Source organism: Danio rerio, chromosome 5 (assembly GCF_052040795.2).
Source record: "Danio rerio strain M-AB ecotype USA chromosome 5, GRCz13ab, whole genome shotgun sequence".
NCBI classification, from domain to species: domain Eukaryota; kingdom Metazoa; phylum Chordata; class Actinopteri; order Cypriniformes; family Danionidae; genus Danio; species Danio rerio.
The window spans coordinates 48,410,185-48,438,092 of NC_141025.1; the positions used below are offsets into that span (position 1 = coordinate 48,410,185).

Sequence of the window (27,908 nt, forward strand, 5' to 3'; positions counted from 1 at the left end):
GATCTAGAGTTTTCGCCAAAAAATCTGCATAAATCTGTGATTTTCTCAGTTTTCTTTTTACATTTATCAGATTAAATTACTGTTGTCTACTGTTCTCTGTCATCCTAAGGCCACTGGGTAGCAGTGAGCCTGGGTGCAAGGTTCCTTTCATAGCTGCTTGCAGCTTTAATGTTGCTTTTGTAGCGGTTTTTGGCAAATAAAATGGGTTGGAAATCAGGGGAAAACCCCATTAGTTTCTTAAATAATTAAATGAAATAATAAAAAAATAAAGCTTCAACAACTGTATGATTTATTCAAATCAACCTATATAAAATGTTCAATCAACCAAATCAATACATTCACAAAGGAGAAAAAAAAAGCAAACAAGCTTTAACTTCAACCTACTTTAGTTAAACTCATCATAAATCAAACAAACTTAAATTTCCAGGCCCAGGCACAATACCCGTTAATACAATTTACAAGACAATTAATAAGGGATAAAATATAAATAAACCTTCATAAAGATATAAATCAGGTAAACCACTTCAGGATATACAAAAGACAATATTAAATTAAATTTACCCACTAACAAATAATAATAATATTTCAAGACCAGGCCAAAATCGTCACACATAGTAGTAGATTTTCCATTTGTGCATGCTGATACGCATGAGGACTTGGATGCTACATTTCAGGTATTTGGAGTTATTTATTATTTTTTTATTCCAAATTTATATAATAATAATAATAATAATAATAATAATAATAATCTTCATAATTCATTAACAGTAAAACTATTGTGTTAATGTGAATTATTTAGAAAGTCAATGTGCTTTTAGGTGTCGTTAAAACACAAGAGCATTGTAAAACATGACAATCATATCTGAACACATCTGTAGGTGCTTCACAAATGAGGTTTATTTCACAATTTGCCACTTTCAAGAGTCATACATTCAAAACAGACTAGAGACCTACCTCTGAGAAAAGGTAATTTTCTATAAAATAAGGAAGAGAGAATGTTTGTTGCCTATTCTGTAGCTTGACACAAACGGAAATTTGACAAGTCATTTGTACCTGTAACCTCACTGAAAGCTATTAATTTGCATGTATGCTCTGATCCACTCATCTAAAGCAGGAACAGCACGTTATTGTTAACAAAAAGGACTTAAATGTATTCAAAAAGATAAAAACTAACCAACAATAATTTTTGTTTTAATCAGCTGCACTGCACTGTTCAGCGATTAAACGAGTGGATCTTGTTACTGGTGCAGCAGACCTTTGAAGCTTCTGATTGCGTCATGCCATTTAATCATATTGTTTTTATCTGTTTCTTTATTTTACAGACGGGAAAATGAGTGATTTAAATGCCGGCACAATAATGTTCTGAAAATCATACAATCAGATTAATATTAAAAATATGATCATTAGTAATATTTATAGCCTAGTGATAGTGCAAGAATAGGGTTTAACTACAGTATACAGCGGTTCGAACTGTAGTTCTGCTAAATGACTAAAAATGTATTCAGTATGATGGTGAAAAACTGTACATTTCTGCAATCTTATACCAAAACAGAAAAAAAGGGCTGTTTAAATAGCTAGATATGTGGGAGAGTGTTGATACTATGTGACTGTATTGCATTGCAATATGGAGCAATTAATTGTTAAAGTTAAATCAAAAGTAATACTTGAAAATAAAATAAGGACAATAATTTGCTATGGTTACAACTGAATTAATTACAAACTGTGTGTGTATGTGTGGATATATATATATATATATATATATATATATATATATATATATCCAAAAATGTTTGTTTTTTTATATTTTTTATCTTCTTTTATAAATAAATTGTTTTATTTATTATTTTTAAAATATATTTATATTTATATATCATTTTTTTATTATTTTAATTTAAATGTCCATTAAGGTGCCAAACCCCCCAAGTTAGGGTGCAATTCATAAAAATAGCTAAGTGTTGCCATTGTTAACCTTCCCCTATGATCTAGGAATATCCCAGGGTTTCAGAGTGTATTTATTAAGATAAAACATCTAAATCTACATCAGAATCTTCATGATGATCAGCATTACTATCAGCGCAAACATAGTTCTGTTGTTTTTAAGAGTCTATACATTTATATCAGATGGTTATTAGCTTGAGGATACCAGCCAGGTTTGCCCATCAGCAGGAGTAACATGAGCCAAGAAATAACTCTTGCAGATGAGTATGAATTTATCACAGCTGCAAAGGACAGATGTCATGTTTGGCTGTCAGCATAAGATGAGATCATTCTAGACAAACATGGAGGCATGATGTGTATTTAAATTCACCAGAAAAATGGAAGCAAGGTTGTAATTTTTTTCCACAGCGGTACTGTTAAAATGGTCCTGAAAAGAGAAAATAAATGCAAGTTTTGTTTTTTGGAAAATGATTAGATTTTTAAAAGATGTTAGCAAAATGAACAAAGATTGACAAATTGACAAATTCTGAGCAGAAGAGAGACAAGCACAGATATGCAGCCCTAAAGGAATTTCATGTGACCAGGAAGTGAAGAAAGGCATTTCGAGAGGGAGGGAATATTGTGGAGTTTGATTAAAGTTTATGGGGCAAAAATAATAATTATGAAATAATGTGCACATAAACTGTGTCCATCATTTATAACAAGAATTACTATAGAACATATAAAAATAAGAAGAATACATTTTGATTTCATGGCAACTTTAAATGAGCTAACTTCATGTTGCAACATAGGCTCATTCTTAAAATGTGCCAGCAGCTAGCTCTCTGCAACTCTCACATGGTTGCACAATGAAGCCAAGCAGGGCTGCGCCCAGTCAGTACCTGGATGGGAGACCACATAAGAAAGCTAGGTTGCTGCCGAAAGTGGTGTTAGTGAGGCCAGCAGGGGGTGCTCAACCTGCATTCTGTGTGGCTCCTAATGCCCCAGTATAGTGACAGGGACTCTATACTGCTCAGTGAGCGCCGTTAAACCGAGGTCCCGACTCTCTGTGGTCGTTAAAAATCCTAGGTTTAACCCTGGCATCCTGGCCAAATCTGCCCAGTGGCCTCTGTCCATCATGGCCTCCTAACCCTCACTATATCATGATTGGCATATCATCACTCTGTCTCCTCTCCACCAATCAGCTGGTGTTTGGTGTGCGGTCTGGCGCAAAATGGCTGCCATCACGTCATCTTGGTGGATGCTGCACACTGGTGGTGGATGAGGAGTTTCCCCCCCATTGTGTAAAGCGCTTTGAGTGGCCAGTAACGAATTAGTAACAAATTATTATTATTATTATTATTATGTAGGCTCATTCTTAAAATGTAGCCTTATATAAATTTCTGGAGATCACAAATTCAGTGTTGCCAACTATTTCCAATGAAAAGTATCTAAAGCCTGCCTGAAAAGTAGCTAAACATTGCCAGATGACGTCACACACTAATTTGCTTATCAGTGACATCATCACGTAGTGTCTGAGAAGCGCAAGCCCATCATATCTCTATGCTCTAAGGATCATTATATTATATTAAATAATTATATTTACTATATAATAAATATTATAATTATATTATTAAATATTATATATATTTTTAAATAATTACATTTATATTTTAAATTATTATGGATAAATATTAAATTATATTAAAACATTACACCCACATGCACAATAAAATGGTTCTCATAAACATATTACTTTGCGTGACGAGGCCATTGCGCAATCGCAACTCAAAACTACATTTTTATGTAGTATACAAAATAATTAATGTTCTCAAATTGACTGGCCATCCTAGCAAAAAGATTGGTTGAAATATGACCATTTAGATTTGGATGAAAATTTTTGTTGACTATTTTTTGAAAGTAATAAACACTTTTTGATTTTTTGAGTTTTAATATTTTTAATATAACACTGATAATGAACAGTTACATTCTTTTAAACAATCACAGCTTGTGTACTTTTTTTTTAACTTGCGAAATTAACATATTTGTGAAAGTGACAACAATTATAGCACTATTTATAATTTATTGCTACCTAAATTACCAACAATTATACATGTTAACAAATATCAGTAAATTACGAGTAATGAAAAACGATCTAAGCTAGCTACTCTACTGAGTGAAGCCAGCAGCCGCTGCTCTTTTAAATCACTTGTTAAAATTAGCTAAAATTATCAAATTAATGTTAAAAACTGCTAAATTAGTTGTTAGGTGCTGTTTGAAAAAAAAAAAGAAAAAAAAAAGATAATACTATGAAAAGTTGCTAAATCTAACAACAAAATTGCTAAGTTGGCAACACTGCATAAATTATGTAACCAGAAGTACGTATGGCTGCATTTCATCTTTAAAATGATTGCTACGGGGCGTTCTGACGCCATTCCTTTTCTCGCTTACCAGCTGACTGCTTACCTCTGTATGGATGGCTGTGACCAGTTTGTCCAGTAGCTCGACATGTACATCAGCTGACTTGAGACGAAGAGACGGAGAGAAGACCAGAATGACGAGGTTTAAGTCCGCCAAAGAACAGTTTCAGAGCGCGAGTAAGACAAAAACAGAAGCCAAAAATCAGACAAACAAGTAAATAACAGTGAAAATGTGCAAAAATCTGAAAACATGGTCAGGCTAGAGCTTTTCTTTTCTGGATTGCTTTTTAAGACTCTCGAGTGGGTTTAGATTGATTGGTCTGTCAATCAGTCAGTTGACAGCGGCCTCTGGTGGATTTACATGAGAAAAGCAGGCACAAATGGCACTCGTGAGCAGTGGCGTTGCGAGGGGGGGGGGGGCTTAAGCCCCTGATGTATTGTCAAAAGCCCCTGATCTTTTGTCAAAAGCCCCTGATCTTTTGCAATATGTTGCACTTAAATAAAAATATAAGTATATATAATATATAAGTATATATAATGGTGTATAACATTTAATTTATCTAAGTACTGAAAATAACTGCGTAAATCACGCACATTCCACCTCACACAGTGTTTGTGTCGGGTCAGCTGTTCAGCAGTACCTGTATCTACCGGCAGGTGGGAGTGGCACTGTTGTCACATGATGTTTAAAAAAATTCCGCCACTGCACTTCATTTATTCATTATTTTGAAGAGTTGAAGTTGATGAGGTAATAATACAACTCTTTCGCGAAACTGAGTAGTTCTAACGTTCGAGGTTACTAAAGTAACCCTTCGTTCCCCGAGGAGGGGAACGGAAGCACTATAAGTGGATTTGATTTGTAAAATCCACGCATTGGGAGGTTCGGTTCAGAAGCTACTCGTCTGAAAGAGTATTGAACGGGCCAATTAAGAATGAATTGGCAGCGCAAGCCTGCACAGGTGAGCGGCATAAGCAATCAACTGAGTATATAAGCTCACCTGGCGCCAGCAGACGCTATCCTTTTTAAGCTGAAGAGACTTTCAACAGCTAAGGGACAGTCATTATGGCGACGGAGTATAGTGCTTCCGTTCCCCTCCTCGGGGAACGAAGGGTTACTTTAGTAACCTCGAACGTTCCCCTTCGGGGGGAACTTCAGCACTATAAGTGGATTTGATTTGTAAAATCCACGCATTGGGAGCCCATTGAAAGCGCCATAATGACTGCACCTTACCAACACCCCCGATGAGGAGATAGTCAAGCAAGCGTGACGCACCCGCATCATGGGGGGCGCGGTCCTCCAACGTGTCCCTGGCCTTAATTTATCCTACTTCAACAGAAGTTTTACGGATTTAGATATATTTTTTGGGAAGTCGTGAGCATCTAGATAATTCTAGGGAAATACGACAGTACGTTGGGAAGCGTGCAATCCCGATAGGGAGGACGCTGCGGAGGCCATCCGTTACCCAAGGGGGGATAGATGGCAGAATTTACATATGGACTAGCCCTAAAAAGGGGGAGTACGCATAGCAAAAGAGTGGTTAGCGGGGAGGGAAGACACGGGTCCGCCCAGGGGGGGGGACTTAACCGTGGCGGAATAAGCATATGGGATCGCCTAGTGGGGATCACGCATAGCAGGCACCTTTACCCAAAACGCGGGCTGACCAGCGGGCAGACCTACAACGTAGTGGGCCAGCAAGTGACTCCTCCGCTGAGTCAGTGCTGGGGGCCACGGAGGAATCTGCAGGGCTCACCTGACGGGGAACTTTACTGACAGATAAAAAGGCGCACGTATCTCCGTGTTAGGGAAAATGGCGCAGCAAGCGTGTTTCAACACCCTACCGAATTGTTTCCTCAATCACCAAGGGTTACCTAATACCCTTGAGGAAACCGGCTCCACTCGCAGATTGTAAAACCTTGCAAATGTGTTGGGTGTCACCCAGCCCGCAGCTCTACAGAAGTCTGTTAGAGGGGCGCCGCGTGCGCGCGCTCGAGAGGATGCGAAACTCCGAGTGGAGTGCGCACGCGCTCTCGGGGGACGCGGCTTATCTCGGCTCTGATAGTGAAAGAAAGGCATCCACAAACTAGTGGGAACTTATTTCGGTACGGCACTTCCCTGCTGCCGACCGTTATAACAGACGAAGAGCTGCTCAGATGATCTAAACTCTGAGTGCGGTCCGGATAATACGCAAAACGCGAACTGGACAATAAAGAAGGGCTGGGTCTGCCTCCTCCGAGGGCAGCGCTTGCAGGCTCACTACCTCGTATTAAAACGGAGTGGTAGGAACCTTGGGCACATATCGCGGGCGGGGTCTCAGGACGTGAGAGAAGCCAGCCCAATTACAGGCACGAGTCACTGACCGAAAAATGCCTCCGGGTCCCCGACCCTCTAATCGATATCAACGCGACCAGCAGAGCTGTCTTCAGGGACAGAAAGATACTGAGTCGAGGATCGAAGGGATCTGACGCGGCTTGTGTAGCGAGGGCGAGATTCTAAGAGGGCATGAGAGGGGGCGGGATGGATTAATTCGCTTAACGCCCCTGAGGAACCGGATGATGAGGTTATGCGTTCCCACGGTGCTGCCAGCCACCGCGTTATGAGAGCGGAGATGGCAGCCACGTAACCTTGAGTGTGGAGGGCGACAGCCTGCTCTCCAGCTTCTCTCGGCGTAAAGAAAGCACAACGCTGATCTGCAAATTACGGGGGTCTTCTCAGCGAGAGACACACCATTCAGTGAATAGACTCCACGTCAGGGCATAGGCGCGCTCGGGGAGGGGGCTCTAGCCCGAGTGACGGTATTAGCCACCGCAATCGGAGGTTACCTAAGTCTTCCTCGCGTCTAAAATCTCTTCAAAGATCGGCGAGGGTGCCAGGTGGTGCCCTGTCCCTGAGAGAGTAGGTGCTCTCTCGAAGGGACTGCCAGGGGAGGGCTATCGCGAGGGAGAGCTCTGACATCCAGGTCCGGTTGAGCCAGAGGGGCGCAACCAGCAACCTGTTCCTCGTCCTCTTCCTGACCTTGCACAGTAACTGCGCGAGCAGGCTCACTGGGGGAAACGCGTATTTGCGCGTGCCCCGAGGCCAGCTGTAAGCCAGTGCATCCGTGCCGAGAGCACTCGGTCAGGGAAAGAACAACTAGCAATGAGCGATCTCGGGGGAAGCAACAGATCGATCTGGGCTTCCCCGAATCGCGCCCATATCAGCTGAACAGACTCGGGGTGGAGTCTCCATTCTCCAGGACGCAAGGCTGCCGTGAGAGCGCATCGGCTGCACGGTTGAGCTTGCCTTAATATGAATGGTGTGCAGCGATTTCAGCCGCGGATGACTCCAGAGGAGCAGACGGCGGGCGAGCTGAGACATGCGGCGAGAGCGCATACCCCCTATACGGCTGATATACGCCACCACCGCCGTACTGTCCGTCCTGACCAGCACGTGTTGCCGCTCCAGCACCGGAAAAAAACGGTGAAGAGCGAGGAACACTGCCAACAGCTCCAGGCGATATGCCAATGCAACTGGGTACCTTTCCACAGGTCCGCAGCCGCATGCCCGCAACGCACAGCCCCCCAGCCCGTGTTGGAAGTGTCTGCTGAAACGACAACAAGACTGGACGCCTGTTCTAGAGACACCCAGGCCTGTAGGAACGAGGGGTCGCTCCAAGGGCTGAGGGCGCGGCGACACAGCGCAGTAACAGAGACTCGGTGTGCGCGCGCGTGCCATGCGCGTCTGGGGACTCGATCGTGAAGCCAGTGCTGAAGTGGTCTCATATAGAATAATCTGAGCGGCATGAAGCGGCTGCGGATGCCATATGCCCCAGGAGCCTCTGAAATAGTATCAGTGGGACCACTATTTTACTGTCGAGCTCTCTCAGACAGTACAGCATCAGCTGAGCGCGCTCTCCGGAGAGGCGCGCTGCCATGGTGACCGAGTCCAGCTCCAGCCCGAGAGAAGAGATCCTCTGCACGGGGGCGAGTTTGCTCTTTTCTCGGTTGACCTGAAACCCCCACAGGTGGAAGTGCCAGAGCACTTTGTCTCTGTGCATAATCAACTGCTCCGAGAGAGGGCAAAAATCAGCCAGTCGTAAAGAAATTGAGTATGCAGATGCCCGCGAGCCGAAGGGGCGCTGAGGCACCCTCCGCGGGCTTGGTGAGGACCCGCGGAGACAGAGAGAGCCCGAAGGGGAGGGCTTTGTATTGCCAAGCTCGACCTTCAAACGCAAACCGCAGAAACTGTCGGTGGCGAGGAAGAGTGGAGACATGGAAATACGCGTCCATCAGGTCTAATGCTGCAGACCAACCCAGAGGACGAACGCACCGGAGGATGCGCTTCTGCGTGAGCATTCTGAACGGCAGCTTGTGCAGGCAGCGGTTCAAAACGCGCAGATCTAGGATTGGCCGTGACCCACCGCTCTTTTTGGGCACGATGAAGCGTGGGCTGTAAAACCCACTCTCCATCTCGGCTGGAGGGAGCGGCTCGATTGCATCCTTCGCCAGGAGGACAGCAATCTCCTCTCACAAGACAGGGGCGGACAGGGGGCTGACCCTGGTGAATACACACCCGTGACTTGGGGGGCCGTTTCGCGAACTGAATCGCATAGCCGAGTCTGATTGTGCGTATGAGCCACCGCGAAGAGCTGGCCCGCGCTAACCAGGCAGGCAGAGCTCTCGCTAATGGACTCATCGCTACAATCGCTGACGTACCAGCAGTGGGGCAGCGCGGAGTGGGTGTGCTGATCCGGGAAGCTCGCGGGTCCCACGGAAAAGCTGGAGGTGAGATATTTGCTCTCACTCCAAACCCGAGCTCCGGAGGAGAGGCTCGAGGGGTGGGAGAAAGGAGACCGTCCTCCCAGCGCTCGTGAGCCACTGGCGAAACGCACCGAATCTGCAAGCTAGAAAGCACAGCGTCCCAGACTGGCAGATTTCGGGCTGTCACATCTGGGGAAGTGAAAAGTGCCCTTTCATAATGTTTTCATGGCAGTAAAAAGTGCCGTTGGAAATGGGGCCCCGCCCTCCAGCGGGGAAAGAGCAAGTTCCCTCTTCTCCAGATGGCCTGTCCCAGGGGCGCTTCGCGGTCCGTTGCCGGACTTAGCGGCGTTCTGGGCAGGGGGGCTGCCTGCTTCCGAGGTGCCCGACGCGCTCGCTTCGCCTGAGGCGTGTGCGGGGGCGGAGCAGCTCTCGTAGGCGGGCGCCTTCGGCGAGGAGCAGGTATGAATGGCACGGCGGGCGGAGCGGGCTACGGACCGCCGATAAGACATCACCCACCAACTGCTCTCTCACCGCCTTGAATTCCTGGGTGAATTCACAGACAGTGTCGCCGAACCTGGCTGGGGATATGGGGAAGTCAAGAAAGCGGACTTTGTCGACTTTGCGCATATCAGCCAGGGGTGGCGCTCCTGGACCACTAATGTGGACATCGTCCTCCCCAACGCACACGCAGCGGACTCAGTAGTCCGAAGAGCTAAGTCGGCGGCGGTGCGAAACTCGTAAGCCTGGGTTGGACCCACCCTCGTGCAGCTCGGCCAGCGCCTGCGCTTGGTAGCGCTGGTAGGTGGCTATCGCATGCAAGGCAGAAGCAGCCTGGCCCGCAGCTATGTAAGCTCTAGCTCCGAGGGAGGTAGATAACTTACAGGCTTTGGATGGGAGACGAGGCGGACCCCGCTAAGAAGAGGCGCCGCGCGGATTTACCGCCATCGCGCACTCAACCTGAGGAATCGCCACATACCCCCTGGCTGTTTCACCGTCAAGAGTGGTTAGGGTGGAGGAACACGCAGCACGAGCAGAAAAAAGTGCTTTACAAGACCGCGTGAGCCTACTGTGCACCTCCGGGAAGAAGGGAACGCCCCTCTAGTCGGTCCGGCCGCGGAGCTGGGGGATAAACCATCTCCAACCCACGGCCGAAGCAGCCCGGGAAAGCACGGCTAACATGTCCTTTTCAGGATCCGTAGTGACAGCGCTCACCAGCCCGAAGGGGGCGAGCGGGTCTGGATCATCATCGGACAATGAAAGCCCACCCTCCGATGCCGCGGTGGACATCTGGTCTCCGGTGTCATCGGGCGTAAGGGCTACCATCTGTTAGACGGATCGCTTCCCCCGCCCGAAGCTTGGATGGAGCGCTTAGAGGAGCGGGAGGTCCGCGGGCCCGTGGGCGACGGATTATCTCTCGCTGAAACCCTCAGATCTGCCCGAGTGCCCGCTGCAGAGCAGGGGACAACTGGGGTGGTTCACCCTTTTGCAAAGGCTAACCGCGATCTTGCGCAACAGTCATGGCATCGCAATGACGACATGAACTGCCCGCAAGCAGCGCATTAACATGCTGGACCCCCAGACATGTAACGCAGTGCCCGCGCCCATCATCCGAGGACAGGAAACCACCGCATCCAGAAACGCACAGTCGGAGCGCCGTCCTGATAAGGACGTGCTGCACGACTGTGTTGCTCTTTCTGTGAAGTTTGCAACTTTATACGCACCGCTCTGGAGGACCGGACCCAAAGAACGCCAGGCAAGGGAGAAACCCAGCTCGACCGTCTGCCACTGCGTGTACACACTCTGGACCGGGAGAATGCTCTCGTTCGCTCAGAATCGCTGGTCACAGCAGGAGGAACCCTCATCGACTCGATCAGAAAGTCTCTGAAGCGAAAAGGATAGCGTCTGCTGGCGCCAGGTGAGCTTATATACTCAGTTGATTGCTTATGCCGCTCACCTGTGCAGGCTTGCGCTGCCAATTCATTCTTAATTGGCCCGTTCAATACTCTTTCAGACGAGTAGCTTCTGAACCGAACCTCCCAATGCGTGGATTTTACAAATCAAATCCACTTATAGTGCTGAAGTTCCCCCCGAAGGGGAACTACTAATGAAGCTTAACATTTGTTTCCACAGTATAAAATGTTTGTAGTTTTGGTGAAATAAAATAACTGTAATCGATAAAATGTGCATCATATCAATGCATACATACAAATTAGTCAGAAAAACGTAAATTGTTCTAGCTTTCTAGATATGATATAGATCATCTAGGCATATTTATCTAGATATGATATAGCCGGTCACATCTGTTTCTGTAATAGTTAAATCACAGTGAGCTCATGCACCTAGCATATTGTATAGCTACATTCTACTTTAACATGCTATGTCAGTTAGCAGGGGATTATAAATCGACTTTATGAAAATACCTGAGATGGCTGGAAAAAGACATACAGTTGAAGTCTGATTAGCCCCAGTTGAATTATTAGCCCCCTGTTAATTTTTTTCCCCTAATTTCTGTTTAACGGAGAGAAGATTTTTTCAACACATTTCTAAACTTAAATGTTAATAACTCATCTCTAATTACTGATTTATTTTATCTTTGCCATGATGACAGTAAATAATATATGCCTGGGCATTTTTCAAGACACTTCTATACAGCTTAAAGTGATATTTAAAGGCTTTAAAGGCAGGTTAGGGTAATTAGGCAAGTTATTGTATAATGATGGTTTGTTCTGTAGACTATCAGAAAAAGAAAATTTAGCTTAAAGGGGCTAATAATTTTGACCCTAAAATGTTTTTTTTTTTTTTTTTTTTTTTAAATGTAATACTGCTTTTATTCTTGCTGAAATAAAACAAATAAGAATTTCTTCAAAAGAAAAAATATTATCAGACATACAGTGGAAATTTCCTTGCTCTGTTAAACATCATTTGGGAAAAATTTAAAAAAAGAAAATAAAATTCTAATTCAGATCTTATGTTCATTCAACTACAGCAATAGCTGGATGCCTTCATCCATATTAAGGATTTCCTGGACTGTTACTTTTGTGAGGTATATCTGGAAATTCTGCTCAATGAATGAATGAAACAGGCATTACTTGCATTTAAAGTGCTACAATGCCAACATCACCTTATTTTGAGGAAAACTGAAAAAAATAAAAAAATAAATCTCCCTCAAAAGAAATTTGAAGTAAACACATTTCTAGCATATAAATGTTTATTTTTATTTTTGTACTATTTTTGATAAAATTTGTATTATGTCAAAAATAGTAGCCTATTGAATATCAATATTTTGCAAGGTATTGAATTTAGAAATTCCAGTATCTTGACAACACTACACCTTAGTTAATCACTCTGTCCAACTGAACATGTTTGTAGCTTTGTATCACATTGGATAACAACTCGCAATATAAAATAAATCATATTTTTTAGATTTGAAGACATGCAGAAAATTACATTTTCAAAAAACAAACAGAAACTGCAAATCAAGAGAGGAGATAGGAGGCTCAAGAGGTATGATATGGCTCACAACAGACTAGTAAATGAAAAGTGGGATAATTAATTAATGTTTTTTTTTTTCCTTTTTGGTGTTACAAGTCACAAAGCTTCAAAATTTATTGCTAAAATTCAACTCAAAAGCCCTATTTATTATTAAACCATTTAACAAATTTTATAAAAGTAGGTTACCTTTTGAAAATGGTGGTATTTTAGCAGGGTGAATTAGAAAATTCTTTTTTTTAATTTGGGGTGGATTGGGGTCTTTGGGGCTAAGCCCATTATCCCTTTCGACCCGAGCAACGCCCCTGCTTGTGAGAGAAGTTTGAGATCTGAAAAAGCATACACAGCGGTCTCTGGTGGATTCACAAAAACAAATACTGCAAAAAAAAAGGTACCTGCCTGGGACGGATTTGGCACTCTGCAGAAATGTATATAGTGGTATATTTTCAGAATGAGCCTGTGTTGTCATATTATTTAGATTTTTACATTCATCAAAATAGGCATGCCTGATTTTTGGAGGGAAACATTTCTCTCACCTTTCTTGCTCTCATTATCATCTTCAAGCATGTTGCTCTTTTTAGCACATCAAACAACCAAGCTATAATCACAGCTCAGACAACTCAGGTTAGATATAAAGACATTCCCAGCCCCTCTGACCTACAAGCCACAGAACTGTTGGAAAATCAATAATTAATGATAGCACCATCTTGTAACATTAGCATGCTGTGCAGAGAGTCGAAGGTAATAAATAATTCTCCATTGCACAGTTGATGTCACACCTAAAGTATATAAATACAGAAGGAAAAGAGATATTTGCAACATAGGCTCATTCTGAAAACGTAGCCCGATGTACATTTCTGGAAATCGCAAAATATGTGGCCAGAGCTACGTATAGCTGCATTTCATCTTTAAAATGAAAGATACGGGGTGGTATGATTCCTTTTAGCGCTAACCAGCTGACCGCTTACCTCCATTGGCAGAGTTGAGACGCAGAGTGAATTGAGCCGCAAAGCCATGTTGATTGTGTCAACGTGGCTCAAGTCTGGCGAAGAATTGTTCCAGAAAGCAGTTAGGACAAAAACAAAAGCCAAAAAAAACTAAATAAACAAGTAAACAACAGGGTGAGAATGTGGTAAAATCTGAAAAGGTGGTGAAAATCAGGTGAGGCTTTTCTTTTTTAGATTGTTATGTACAATCTGAGTCATAATCTTTTTTAATTTACACATGTGCTAAACACACTCTAAAAATTGCGTTTACCGTGAATTTCAGGATGATTCCATGGCATACTGTTGTCACTTTTAGATTTGTTTCTTTAGATTTGTACTTTATATTATATCTGCCTTTTCCTCCCCATATTTCAAACGGTCTTTTTGTCTTGACAACAAACTTGAATTTTCTTTTCTGCTAGCTGTTGTCATCTCATTATACATAGTTTAATCAGACAGACGCCCCTATAAATAGTAATGTAATCGCATCCCATGTCTACTGGTGGACAAATTTTTAAATGTGTGTGTGTGTGCGCATTTGCATCATGCATCAAGATTAATTCTGATTGGATATTTACCAAAGTACATCCCCTTAATTACATTCTCGTCTCGTTTTTATTAGTCAATGAAAATGACAGTATATTTTTATTTTAGTTTTCATCACTTAATTTTTAGTGAGTTTTCATCTAATTTTTGTCGGTAGAAACTTGTTCGTCATTAAATTTTTTTTCGTCAATGTAACTAACACTGCTGTTGGATTTGCAAAAAAGGTACCTCCTGAGACATATTTGGTGCTCTCCAGAAATGTATATTGGAGTACGTAATCAGAATGAGCCTGGCTTGGATATTTACTGTGCGTTTTAGTATGTTTAAACAGAGCTGTGCACTATCAATCGTCAGCACGTGCCCTTAATCATCACGATGCTGCGTTGTCTCTGTTGTAGATTGAAGTGCACATGGCAGAGTTCTAAATCATTTAAATTATGATAGATCCTAATTAGGGTTCTCAGTGGGAGCTCACATGGTGTTGATTGCTCATTGAGAGAGGCTCAACTCGGCTGATTTCAATGGTTTCTATTCAGAAAGGGATTTGCGTGTAGATGCTTTTCTTTATGGCACAAATGACAGATGAATGAATCCTGGCATCGTGGCGAATTGGTTGGAGATGGAGCTAATCAGAAAAGTTTGCTTCATGATTCAAAGGCAGAAACAGATGTTACAAAAGCACTAAAAGAGTTGAAAAGAGCTTGATGAGGACACACACACACACACACACACACACACACACACACACACACACACACACACACACACACACACACACACAAAAACAAACAGTTTATCTTTTAAAAGTCTAACTGTCTTTTATTTTCTATATGAATCACACACTTTATCAATCATGCAAAACCACTTTCAAATATTAAACTCTCTTGAAGTCATGATGAGTGCATTTTCATTTTATCTGCTAACGTTATTTTTTGAATGACTGCCTGATAGATTTATTTTCATTATTATTTTTGGGACTCCATAAACAACATTAGTAAGCAACAACAGCAACAAAATGTCTATAATTTTGTTTGCCCATCAAAGACAAAAATCATTTATTAAATAAATAATTGCCTTACTGAGAATATTTAAAAGTGTCTCTTCAGACTTCATTTCTACAAATATATCATTAGCTGTTGCAAATTAAAATGTGCTAAAATAAATCACTTTATTAATACGTTTTTTTTTCTCTCTTTCCAGATTAGAATATTTGAATCACAGGAGCTGTTTTCTAAAACTTCAGAGGCTCTGGAAATGTTAGGCATTAAACTTTGATGTGGGAGATTAGAGGAAAGCGAATAGGAAGTGGGAGGAAGGCTGAATGGTCTCTGATGTGCGATGCAGGCTCATTGCGCATTTATATTCCTTTGTTGTGATCTCTGTCAAATAAAATGCCAGATATAGTTCTTCTTTAGAGACAAGGTAACAGTTTAGAGTAGTTTTAAGCATGTTTAAATTGTTTCAAATCCCTAGGAAGTGCTTGTCTGGTCCCACGCCATATATCACACTGTACAATCCAAAAGGGCTTTTTTTAATATATTGTCATTCTTCTAAATGCTTTTTTACGCTAGGGTAAAGTGCTATTTTTATTCTATTTTCATAACACTTACAATAAGGTTGTATTAATTAATGTATTTAACTAGCATGAACAAACAATGAACAATACATGCAGTATTTATACCAGTACTAGTTAACGGAAATTAAAGTTTTCCATGCATTGTTAGTTCATGTTAACTCAGTGCAATAACTAATGTTAAAAAAAAAAACAAAAACATTTTGGATTTTAGCAACGCATTAGTAAATGTTGCAATTTAATATGCATTTATATTGCGCATGAGTGAGGTCTCTCTACACCCCCACCAGTGTGCAGCATCTACTTGGATTATGCTATGGCAGCCAAAGGATATCGGCGTCAGTGCACACACCACACACCAACTGCAGGTGGAGAGGAGAGACAGTGATTGAGCCAATTCAGTGGATGGGGACGATTCGGAGGCCATGATGGGTAAAGACTGATGGAAGGAATTTGGCCAGGACTCCGGGGTTACAGCCCTTTTTTTATGAGAAGTATCATGGGATTTTTTAATGAATGACCATAGAGAGTCAGGACCTAGGTTAACGTCTCATCCAAAAGATGGCACTCACTGACACTATAGCACCCCCTTCACTTTACTGGGGCATTGGTGCTAGCTTTCCCAAGGGGTCTCCCATCCAGGTATATACCTTTTTTTTTCCCATAAATATGTTAATCAGTCTTAGTCCTAATCAAATCTACTAAATGTTTAGAAAATTTCCAGATTTATTTGTCAAATTCATAAAGTATGTCACTGATTTGATGAAAACAAAGCACACAAAATGAATCTTAATATATAAAGTTATTGTGGACTGCATTTTTAAAAAAAAAATCAAAGTGGACATTGTGAAACAACCTTGCCTTTGATACACTGTTTTTGATTAACTTTAATTTTTTTCCATTAACTTGCTGTTGGTGGCTGTTTTTGCCCCATTGACTTCCATTACAACCACTTTTTTTTTTTTTTTTTTTAAATTGCAATGACATGACACCATATAATTATGCATTTTGGATTGTTGGTGGTTTTCCCTGTTGGGAAGGGGTAAAATTTTTACTGCGGAACATCAGTTTACACCATTAACCCGTTTGAGCAAAAAAAAAATAAAATAAAAAAAAAATCTTAGTTTCTGGATTTCACATGGAGTACAACAGCAAATAAAATTGTGTGTGTGAAAGTGACCTTTGCGCACTTACCTTGATGTGTCTGAGAAAATCAAAATATGAATCTCTGCTCTCAGGACTAAATTAAAAACAAAGACTGTGTATTTATGCACCATCAACTGTGATTATATTGGAAGTCAGCGGGGCAAAAACAGCCACCAACAGTAAATTAGAGAGAGAAAAAAAAAATGAAAATATAGCAATGCATCAATGCCAGTGTTGTTACAAATTGTTCACATGTCCAAGACTGTAATAGAGGGTAAAAATAAATCCTGTCCACAAATACTTTTTATATTGAAAAAACGTCTTTTTTTTTTCACCAATTACATAATTTATGAACTAATAAATTAAAGAGTTAAAATCCTGTCATTAAAAAAAAAATGTAGTTTTGAGGTAGATTTATGCAAAACAAAATAAAATTATTTATGATGCATTTTTACAGCAGATTTTATCATGTTTTTATTCCTAACATAACAAAAGGGTGGTAAATTTAAAGAGTCCACAAGGATTACCACATGCTGTACAAGTACTGTACTGTATTAATCCATATAAGCAAATACATTATCTAATGAAACCATATTGTAAAGTGTGACCCATAATCCTTAAAAAATATCATGACAAAGTCTTCATTTTGCAGTCTGCCTGCTGTCACCTGGTTCTTTAGAATATTTCAAATTCAAGTCTCCAAACTCCACTTGTGTAAAATTAGCCTTCAACTCATCCACTGCAACGTACTTCCAGTAAGCTATCCTTCCAGGCTGCTGAAAATTGGGCTTTATACCATTTTCTGGCTGTAAAAAGCAGGCTGGACTTCCCTGCAGCTGGAGGGACAAACCAACCAGGGTCCTAAGCTGGGAATATTACCATGAAAGCCTTTTAATTACACCTACTCAGAATGAGGTTTAGAGTGGAGAATTCCCTTTATGAGCAGTACGGGCGGAATGAAAGAGTGGGCATTGAAAATGGATTGGCTGTGATATGGAAAACGAGGGCATAAGAGCATGCTGAATGCAGAGCAGGAATCAGAGAGGAATCACAGGGACCGGGACAAACCTCTGCGTTTAGGCTGCTTTTTTTCTGTCTGTCACAGCAGGACCCCCTCTGCTGCATGGCCTAGGGCGATGTTTCTGCGCAGATTCAGAGGGATATCAATATATCATACGAGAATTTAAGCTCGGTGATTTTGATTTTACATCCAGAAGGTTGGAAAAAGCAACAGATGCATCAACATGTTTTGTTGTCTTTCCCACCAGGATATTATAGTTGTATGATCCACATTTGATTTAAAAGTACCCACATGCTTTTATCAGCTGATTTTTGCGTGTAGTAAAAAAAGTTTTCAAAAATCAAAGTGTATAAGAAATGACATTACTCTCTCATAAAAGAAAGAAGAATAAAATTGTAGTTTATGTACCAATTCTCACTATTATTCAGATATTGGCTGTTAGTACTTATAAAGCACATATTCTGAATGATCTTATTCTGCATCCCTATTTTTGCCTAATACCTACAGTAAATGTTATCACTACCTAACTATTACTTAGCATCAGAGATGTATAAAGTACTAGAGACCCATACTTAAGTAAAAGTACAAGTGCTTTATCAAAAATTGACTTGAGTAGAAGTAGAAGTGCTCTTTAAGCACCATACTTAAGTGGAAGTACAAAAGTATTCAACATTTTTTGTACTTAAGTATTACAAGTAGTTTATTTCAAAATTTACTACTCAAGTACTGAAAGTAAAAGTACAAGTATTGTGTAATGTAGTTAATAAAGAAAGCAGTCAAAATACACTAATTGTTGTTTATTTTAAATATCTTTTTGGGGTACTTGATTAAGCAGAACGAAAAGAAACATGGCTTATGATACTGTTTTTCTCTGTAAATAGTTTCTATGGTACAAGAGCTCACATCGTCAGGCCCTTTTACCAGAAAATGCCTTCACTGATGAGATAATTCAGCATGTTCACTCACATACATACTCTCTCTCTCTCTCTCACACACACACACACACACACACACACACACACACACACACACACACACTGCCCTGCACACACCTAAATGTACACTCTCTCCCCACTCTCACACATTCATACACTCTCACACACACAGTTCTCTCTCTCTCTCTCTCTCTCTCTCTCTCTCTCTCTCTCACACACACACATTTTTGTGAATTGTGGGGACATTACATAGGTTGCAATTGTTTTTACACTCTCTCTTACACACACACACACACACGCACACACACACACACACACACACACACAGGTACAATCACACTGTTGTTTTCTCTTACACATTATTCACTCTCACTCACACACACACAAAGACACACTCACACTTTGGGAGTTTTAAAGTTTGATTGTTTTAAAATAAAAAGCTTTAAACTAAACAAGCAAACTAAATCCTGCTTCACAAATTCACTTGATTTTGATTTTATTGTAAAAAAAAAAACAGGAAAATGTGTATATTACTGTGTTAAATGAAAATCTAAAATATTTTATGGCTTATGGCTATGATTTAGTAATAATTTTTATTTATTTTTATTATGTTTTTATTGATATTGGTCTTACAGTTCATATTTTCTGTAGTATATTTATTAATTCTGGTACTTTTAGTATAAACCAACATCTCAACCATTTGGTAGAGGCTGATGTTTTAGAAATAATGTGATGTGTTGAATAAAAATGCACTGATTGTGTTAACTAGCGACATTTGGAGTTAAGAAATGCAATCAAAAAAGAAATTCTATTGCTAGATTCTATTCTAGAAATTCTATATGGTGTGACAGTTAAAGGGGTTTTTGTAATAAAATTTTGTCCTTTAATACAGCAGTCAGATATACGAACTGTGCCCTTAATTTGACCTGCTCAAAGAAAACACTCTTCCTGGATGTATCAAACAAAACTCATGCACAGAAGACAGCACAAGCATTTACAGCTAATAAACTCATGTCAATATTATCCCGCCTGCTTTTTGAGCGCTGACAGGCGGGTCTTACACGGCTATGATTGGTTATTGTCCTCAACAGAAAGGGCTTTAGAAATATAAGCGCTGTTCAGCCATGGCGGGAAGAATACGCGATTATCACAGGTAATAGACACAGTGGAGAAAACTTGGCACGCTCATGTCTGGATCCACCAGCTAAGAAGAGAGGAAAAGTTACCTTACAAACTGGCCAGCGGGTCAAATGTCCAAAGTGAGAGAGCGAGAGATAGGCAGAGGTGAAGTTTTACAACATTTCTCCCTAATAGTACACTAGCGGCTGGTATGCTGTGCCGCCTCGCCCTCGCGCCTCCGTCCTTAGCTATAGTATTGCGACATCGCGCATAGGAGATAAATGACGTCATCACGTAATAACCGGGTATGACCTATTATTACTGAACTGATATCAATCATTTTGACACCCCTAGTAACGAGTAACGATGCAGCACATAAAAAATCTATCGGAGTAAAAGTATTAAACTCATGGAAAATATGTACTTAAGTAAAAGTGGAAGTAGGAGAAAAAAATAATACTCCAGTAAAGTACAGATACTGCCTTTTAGTACTTAAGTACAGTAGTGAAGTAGTTCTACTTCGTTACTATACATCTCTGCTTAGCATCAAACAAGCTAATAGTATCTGGATGCAGCCTTGATGATGCAAGAAGAGACAGCATATTTTAGAGATGAAATGTCAGACACAATGCCTTTAATGGAGCTAGTGATGTCACTGTCAGGGGTATAGGGTAGGTGAGCACCTTAAAAAGCATTGGATGCAGCTCAGATTTCACTGCCTTATTTACATGAGGTGTGATTGAATAGTGGAATAATTATAGCATTGAAATTGAAATCAATTTAAAAACTTTAGGAAAACATCAATATAGGCTCATTCTGAAATTGCAGCCCTATATACATTTCTGGAGATTGCGAATTATGTAGCCAGAGGTACGTATGGCTGCATATTGTCTGTAAAACAAATGCTACGGGGTAGTATGACACCAGTTTTGCCGTGCTTACTAGATGACCGCTTACCTCTGAGTGGAAGGCTTTTCCGCTGTTACCAGTTTGTTCAGTGGCTCGCCATGTACGTCAGCAAACTTGAGACGCAGAGGAGTTGATTACGACGACAGGGTTTAAGTCCGGCAAAAGACAGTTCCAGAAAGCAGGCAAGAAGAAAAAAAAAAAAAAAAGAAAAAAAAAATAACAGGGTGAGAATGTGGTAAAATCTGGAAACATACAAATCTGGCAAGGGCTTTTCTTTTTCTGCATTGCATTTTAAAACTGTCTGTTGGGTTTAGGGAAGGGGGTGGGTGGGTCACTAGGTGCTTTTAATAACACTACTGGTTGGGTATAGGGAAGGAGAGGGTGGGTAAGTCGATCGTTCAGTCAGCCAGTTAGTCGACAGTGGCCTCTGTTGGATTTACAAAAGAACATTCGGCACGAATGCCACTTCAAAGAATAAAAATATTTAAAAAAATGTGACTCAAAATGTGTGATGAGAAAGTCAAACTTTCAATACGTATTCTTAAATGAATTGAGATGAACAAGATGGGCTTTAACTGCAGACTGTCAGCTTTATTTTGAGGGTATTTAAATCTAAATCAGGTGGCCGCTGTAGGAATTACAACAGTTTGCATATGTCCCTCCCACTTGCGACCTGCGAAACTTGACACATGACCTTGCATTTCCGTTCTGATGCAAAAATTTTTTTGAGTGCACTTCAGTTTTATTCATTCATTTTCCTTTCAGCACCACAGCGAAATAAACCGCCAACTTATCCAGCATGTGTTTTACGCAGCGGATCAACCTCCAGAACCAAGAGCGTCTGTCCTCTGCATATCACTTCTTTAAATGCCACTGCAAGTACACTGCATGTCAGGATTGCCTTCTGAGGCACAAGTCATTTATTGGATGAACAAAAGATTTACGCAGCATCTCTTACCACAGCAAATTGAATGTTGATATTTGGTGCCAGTTAATCAGGAAGTGACTTTTTTGTAAATTTTGACTCGTTGGATGGAAACGCTGCTTTATTTGCACACGTTTTATGCTATGATCCAGTTTTGCGCATAAAGTTACTTTGCATTTTTGGATGGAAACACAGCTATTATTATTATTATTATTATTCTTCAAGAAAGCCATCATTAAGCTGAAAAAACTCAAACCCATCATAAAGATTTGCGTACATGCCAATACAAGACCGTAGGCAGGGGAATGTTCTAAATGGATGGCCAGTCTTTCATCTGAAACTGGCTCAGCCAAGACTTGAACTGAAACTTTTTTTGCAACTCTTATAAAATCCTTATAAAATCAGTTTTATGTAAACAAACTGCATTTCTCCGGCAATTAGAAAGGTAATGCTGACTCACAGGGGGGCATCACAATGGAGTGTCAGTCAAAACACTTGAAGCAAGATTTCTTAGAGTTTTATTTACCAATGCCAGTACATTCTCTCCACATGATATAAGACTGGTTTCTACACCATAAATGCATAAAGAAACAAATACAAAATCAATACTCCATAAACACAAGGAAAAACTGCATAAAATACTTCATAAATAAACACTACAAGAAAACCATAACTCACATTTACACGCATCCACAACACCACATGGAGCCTAGAGCAGTGAAAGACCAGAACATACTGTGGTACTGAAGCCACACTATTTAAGGGTTGATGATTAGGGTGATAGGGTGCAGCTGTGAACCATGTGGTAGGCCTTCAATGCGTGCATCAGAGAGGTTTGAACTAACAGTGGGCAGGGCTGCAGGGAGCATGTCACAAAGATTTTCTACACCGGTTATAACTTTGTTCTTTTTAAATATATCAATGGCTCAAAAAATATATATATTATCTGATTATTACCAAAAACCTGATGACTGCCTGTTGAATTGCTAATGCATTGACTGTTTATATCAGTTTTAGATATTTGATTCATATTTATAGTTGATAATGTGAAATAGTTTATAATCTGAAATATTAAATTTGCATTTATATTTGCACAAGTGATATGTGATAGGAATTCTGGACATTCAGCAAATCTTTGCTTGCTGAATTTTATTATCATAATAGCAGTCTTGATATTTTTGACTATATTTCATGCCTCATAAATTATTATTATATATTTTTTGAGTATCATTAAAATCATTTGGATGTCCTTGGGCAGGCTGACAGATGCAGTTGTTTCATGATGCCATTGGTTCACAGTATGCAAATACAAAAGCTCATCCTTCATTTTACAATGTGATGCACTCACAGATGCCACATTCAGTATTTTTTTTTCATATTATGTGTTTTTAATTGGTTCCAAAGAGAGCACAGAGCAGCATGCATGTCGTTGACAATGAGAGAGAGAGAGAAAGGCACTGTTTGTGTATAGCATTAGACGCCTACAGGACAACTGGAAGGCAAATGGCATTTATCACCTCTTATATAAAACGTCACTGTAAGGCAGTTCTCCATCATTGCTGGCACCCAGTTTCATCTTTTCACTCTGTCCATTGTAATTAATCTGTAATCTGAGTATTTATTGATTTATCTATTTTTTTTTTTTAGATTGACTTGGTTTGTTACCAATGATTCTATCAGTTGAAAATTCTGTAACCATTTATATTTCATCATGTTGTTCTTAGCCCACAAGCCCACTTTTGCTTACTTTCTGACACAAATTAGCCCACCTGCAACTCATGTGTTGCACACACAGAAGAGGCGGAGTTTTCTTGTGGCACCATAATATTATTTTTATTAGCTGTGTCAAAAATCGCATACTTATGCACTATTTTACGCCATTTTGTAGTATTAATAGTGTAAGTAGTGTGTTCACATTGAAAACTCTCAAAATAATAAGTGCACTTTAATTACCCGGATGTTGCACTCATTCAGCCGCTAAAATGAAGTGTGGAATGATGGACACTTCACGCACTCAACGACTGCAGGTTTGCTTACGTAGCGGAAGGGGCGGAGCGATCGGGCGCACATGTTGAATAACTTTATTTATTTTGGATGGTGAAAGCAAAATTCTCCTACGAGAGTGATTATAGCGCCTCCCGATGGTGAATGCAGCAATACTCACAGCAGGTATTACTTGATAATTCAGTCGTTTATTTCACTGATTTGGAAACAGTCAAACGTCATCAGGGAAACGGTTTGAATTTCCGCTTAGTAAAAATACATAAGTGTGCCATTTGGGACGACACTACATACATATACTATCCTGTTGAGTGTGTAAGTGCATAAGTACATAGTGCATGAGTGCATAGTGTATTGTGTACCATTTGGGACGCAGCTAATGTTTGTCACTGCAATCTGCAATAAAACCAAACAAACACACACACACACACACACAATGAGATGTAAAATGTGTTTCAGTACTGGCAGTGTGGCTTCTTCACTAATGCATGAAAACAATGAACACAGAAACACTTATACAAAAACTCAAATATAGAATAATCAATAAACAATGGCAATGAATAGACACTGACTCAATGCATTTATCCACACAATAATATGCATGACCAATATCTGAGTTATAATCATTAAACTCAACTCATACTCTTACATAAACAACAAACAGTAATTATTTAAATAACTTTATTATCTACTAATTACTTTATGGTTTACTATTCTTATTTAAATACTCTCTAACATTTTAATATAACTGTATTAACCCACACTAGTTTCAAAAGGTAAACTCACACTTAATAAACCCTGTTAATCTATATGTATATCATATTTATTTGTATATTATATTTGTATAATAACACAGACTCTGTCATCTAGATCTCCATCTATGGACGTCGGCGGCCTACACTCGTGCGTGCGCTCGACCGCATGTCTGCCGCGATTACACTCATGCGGTTATTCTATACATATAAACATATATAAACGATCCTCCAACACATTATTTACACAGCTAAACACATACTAAACATTTGATGCCACATCATACATCTTACCTGCAATAAAACCAAACAAACACACACACAATGAGATGTAATGATATGAGTTTTAGTAATGGCAGTGTGGCTTCTTCTCTAATGCGTGAAACCTGCCGCGGCTCACGCATGGCTCACTAATCGCCCCCTAGCGTCACTCGCCAGGACATACTGGTTAAAAAGATGATGGCCATCAACACATTAGAACTAAACTGAACTTATTGCAACACTAATACTAAACAATGACTAATCAACGCAAACATAACAGCTATATATAAAAATAAAATTAAACAGATGACTGCAACAAATCCATATCTCTACACCTGCATTCATTCTTTCATTTTCTTTCGGCTTAGTCCCTTATTTATCAGGGGTCACCACAGCGGAATGAACCACCAACAGTTCCGCCATATGTTTTACGCAGCGGATGTCCTTCCAACCACAATCCAGTACTGTGATTCACATACACCGAAAATTGTTTACCTATAGCGCATGTCTTTGGATTGTGGGGGAAACTAGAGCACCTGACCCACGCCAACAGGAGAGAACAACTGAAATATCGGCTGGACCAGTCGGGTCTCCAACCAGCCACCTTTTTGCTTTGAGGTGACCACTGAGCCCCAGTGCCACCCACACCTACACCTGTAAGCAACTTTCTAATTGGTATATGCGTTTTATTCCTCAAGCACATGCCAGTAAATATCTATAGCTATATATTATTTTGACTCCATTATTCCTCTATTATTTAGAGGAATGGACTTCCTCTAATTCTATGATGCATTATGAAGGCAAGCCTCCAAAAGAAATCAATTTTCATATTACTATGAATTACTAATAAAAAATCTTTAGAATCCTCCAAAGAAAATTAATCTTACGAGAGATCTATAGTTTTTTGCCAAGCAACTATAGTTGTCGGTGGGTAAATGTCTTGTAGTTACAGAATACATGAATCATAGCTAATTTGGCAATACTGTGTCAATAAGTTAATAAATCAAAGGTATTGGTCTTGTTTAGTTTTTTTTTTCCTTTTATAATATCCCACCTACAGTAAACACAGAGTACTTGGTGTTACTCATACAAATAGATACAGAAGCAGAGTTAAAGGTAATGAGATAATTAAGTGAATAATTAAGTATTTATTGAGCATTAATGATAAACTCCTGCTGTTAACAAGCAGATTCATTTAGAAAAAAAAAAAAAAAAAAAAACTAATACTGACTTCAGTTATGGCTTTCAGCCCATCTCACATTGTATAATTTCAGTCACAATTTAGTCGTCTAAAACAAATTTGGGAAATCCTGAAGATTTCTGTAATCCTAGGCTAACATTTGTGGTCTTTGATCATTAGTTTGACATGCTTAGATATTTAGAGCGGCTCTTTTACAGCCTGTTCTGTCAGTGGTAGAAGATTTCAGACACTCTCCTGCAGTGTGACTTCAGCTGCAATGAGCGTCAAACCAAGAACCAACAGCAGTGCCAAATTTGGTGATGCAGGGAAATCTAAAATCAAAACTCAAAAACTTTTATTTTGATTTCATTATTAAGTCATGTTGTGAGAAAAGTAAAATACTATACAGATGATAATATTTTCTGTGAGGTATCATTTCAGAATGCTGGTTACTGAATGTGTGATAGATGAATGACATAAAACGCTGGGTGAGTTTTCTTGTGTGTCTGTATGTGGTAAATCTTAATAGTTATTCTGTCTGATATTTTGACAATTGAGATCTTGCAAGCGGACAAGCTATTATCGTAGGATTATTAAAAATCACAGTGTGAACGAAAACGTTAAAAGAACTCAAGTAAATTAAATACAATAACACCTGGTTTCACAGACAAGACTTAAACATTCACTTAAAAAAAAAAAAAATGTAACAACAAAAAAGTGAAGACAACAAACATGTTTATGTTGCTTTAACTTAAGTTAATCAGGATTTAACAACAAAAAAAGTTGTACAAAGTTTAACCCCATATTTTTAGTCAGTTTGCTTGATGTAATTTTAGATGACTAGAAAAGTTAATTTGATTCAACTAAAAAACCTAAGGCAGCACGGTTAAAAAAATTCTGATCTGTTTTATCTGAAAGAATCTAGCACTGACTAATCTTAAAATACACCTGTTTTATTTTTTTGTTTGTTTTTCTCAAAATAGGCATCTGTAATGATATTTTACTTAAGGCACAAAATGGATGGATGGATTGATAAATGGATAGATGGCCTGACCTTGGTTTAGTATTAGCCTGGTTTGTAAAACCAGGCCTGGATCTCTCAAAATCCCTGCAGAGGATCATTAAACAACTCCACAAACAACATCAGCAGCTTCACTTATAACTGACCTGTTTTACTTCACTTCTGCAAGGTGTCTACACAATTCTTTAGTGTGATTTATTGAAAAAACATTTCTTTCTTTGTTTTTTCTTAATATTGACTTAGTTATATTGACTTTGTTACCATTGTGGAGAACAGTATTTGCTTTATTGGAAACTTTAAATTTAGATGTTTATTTTTCATTTCACATTGAATAGTATTTTACTTTTAAACATGAGAAATTTGGTCATTAATAAAATTGTCTCTGTTCAAAACTGTTTTTTTTTTAGCTTGATGCCAAATGTCCTCCCCCTAATCAAATTTGACATTGAAGGCACACATACAGTACAACAAATTTACATGCTGGCAACTGTAGTTTCCACATAACCAAATATAACATTTTTATACGAGAAAATAAACACAAAGCATGACAAATAAACAAATGGGTAGAAATGGGTATTTTGAATGAAATCTAAGAGATTTCTGTCCCTCCATTGAAAGTCTATTCTAAATTTCTAAAAACAGTTGTAACCTACTTGTAAACAGAGTAAACAAAGATTTTTCATTTTAGGGTGAACTAACCCTTAAAGACATGTATGTGTAGATGAGAAATAACACATAATGAGTGCCTTGCATCATTATCATTCATTGATGAATGTCAATGAATGGTTCTGTGTTCTTGGAGAATAATATTGAATCTGCTCTGATACTCTCACGACACTTTCTCCATTTTTATATTACAGATTTAACCCTTTTGTCATTGTAAATGTACAACTGAAAATAATTTGTACAATTTTTAATCCATGCAAAAATATTTAAAATACCATATGTTACTATAGATGTTTAGCAAAGG

The 27,908-nt window shown here is 39.7% G+C and overlaps 1 long non-coding RNA gene across 1 annotated transcript; it reads right to left on the reverse strand.

The window, feature by feature from the left end:
• Nucleotides 1-1,994: 1,994 nt before the first annotated feature.
• LOC147844355 (uncharacterized) lies at nt 1,995-22,457 on the reverse strand. Its single transcript, XR_015491721.1, has 5 exons — nt 22,402-22,457; nt 20,847-20,911; nt 4,384-4,440; nt 2,309-2,365; nt 1,995-2,219 (listed from the first exon to the last, which is right to left on the reverse strand). It is a non-coding gene; the product is annotated as an uncharacterized LOC147844355 (long non-coding RNA).
• Nucleotides 22,458-27,908: the final 5,451 nt, after the last annotated feature.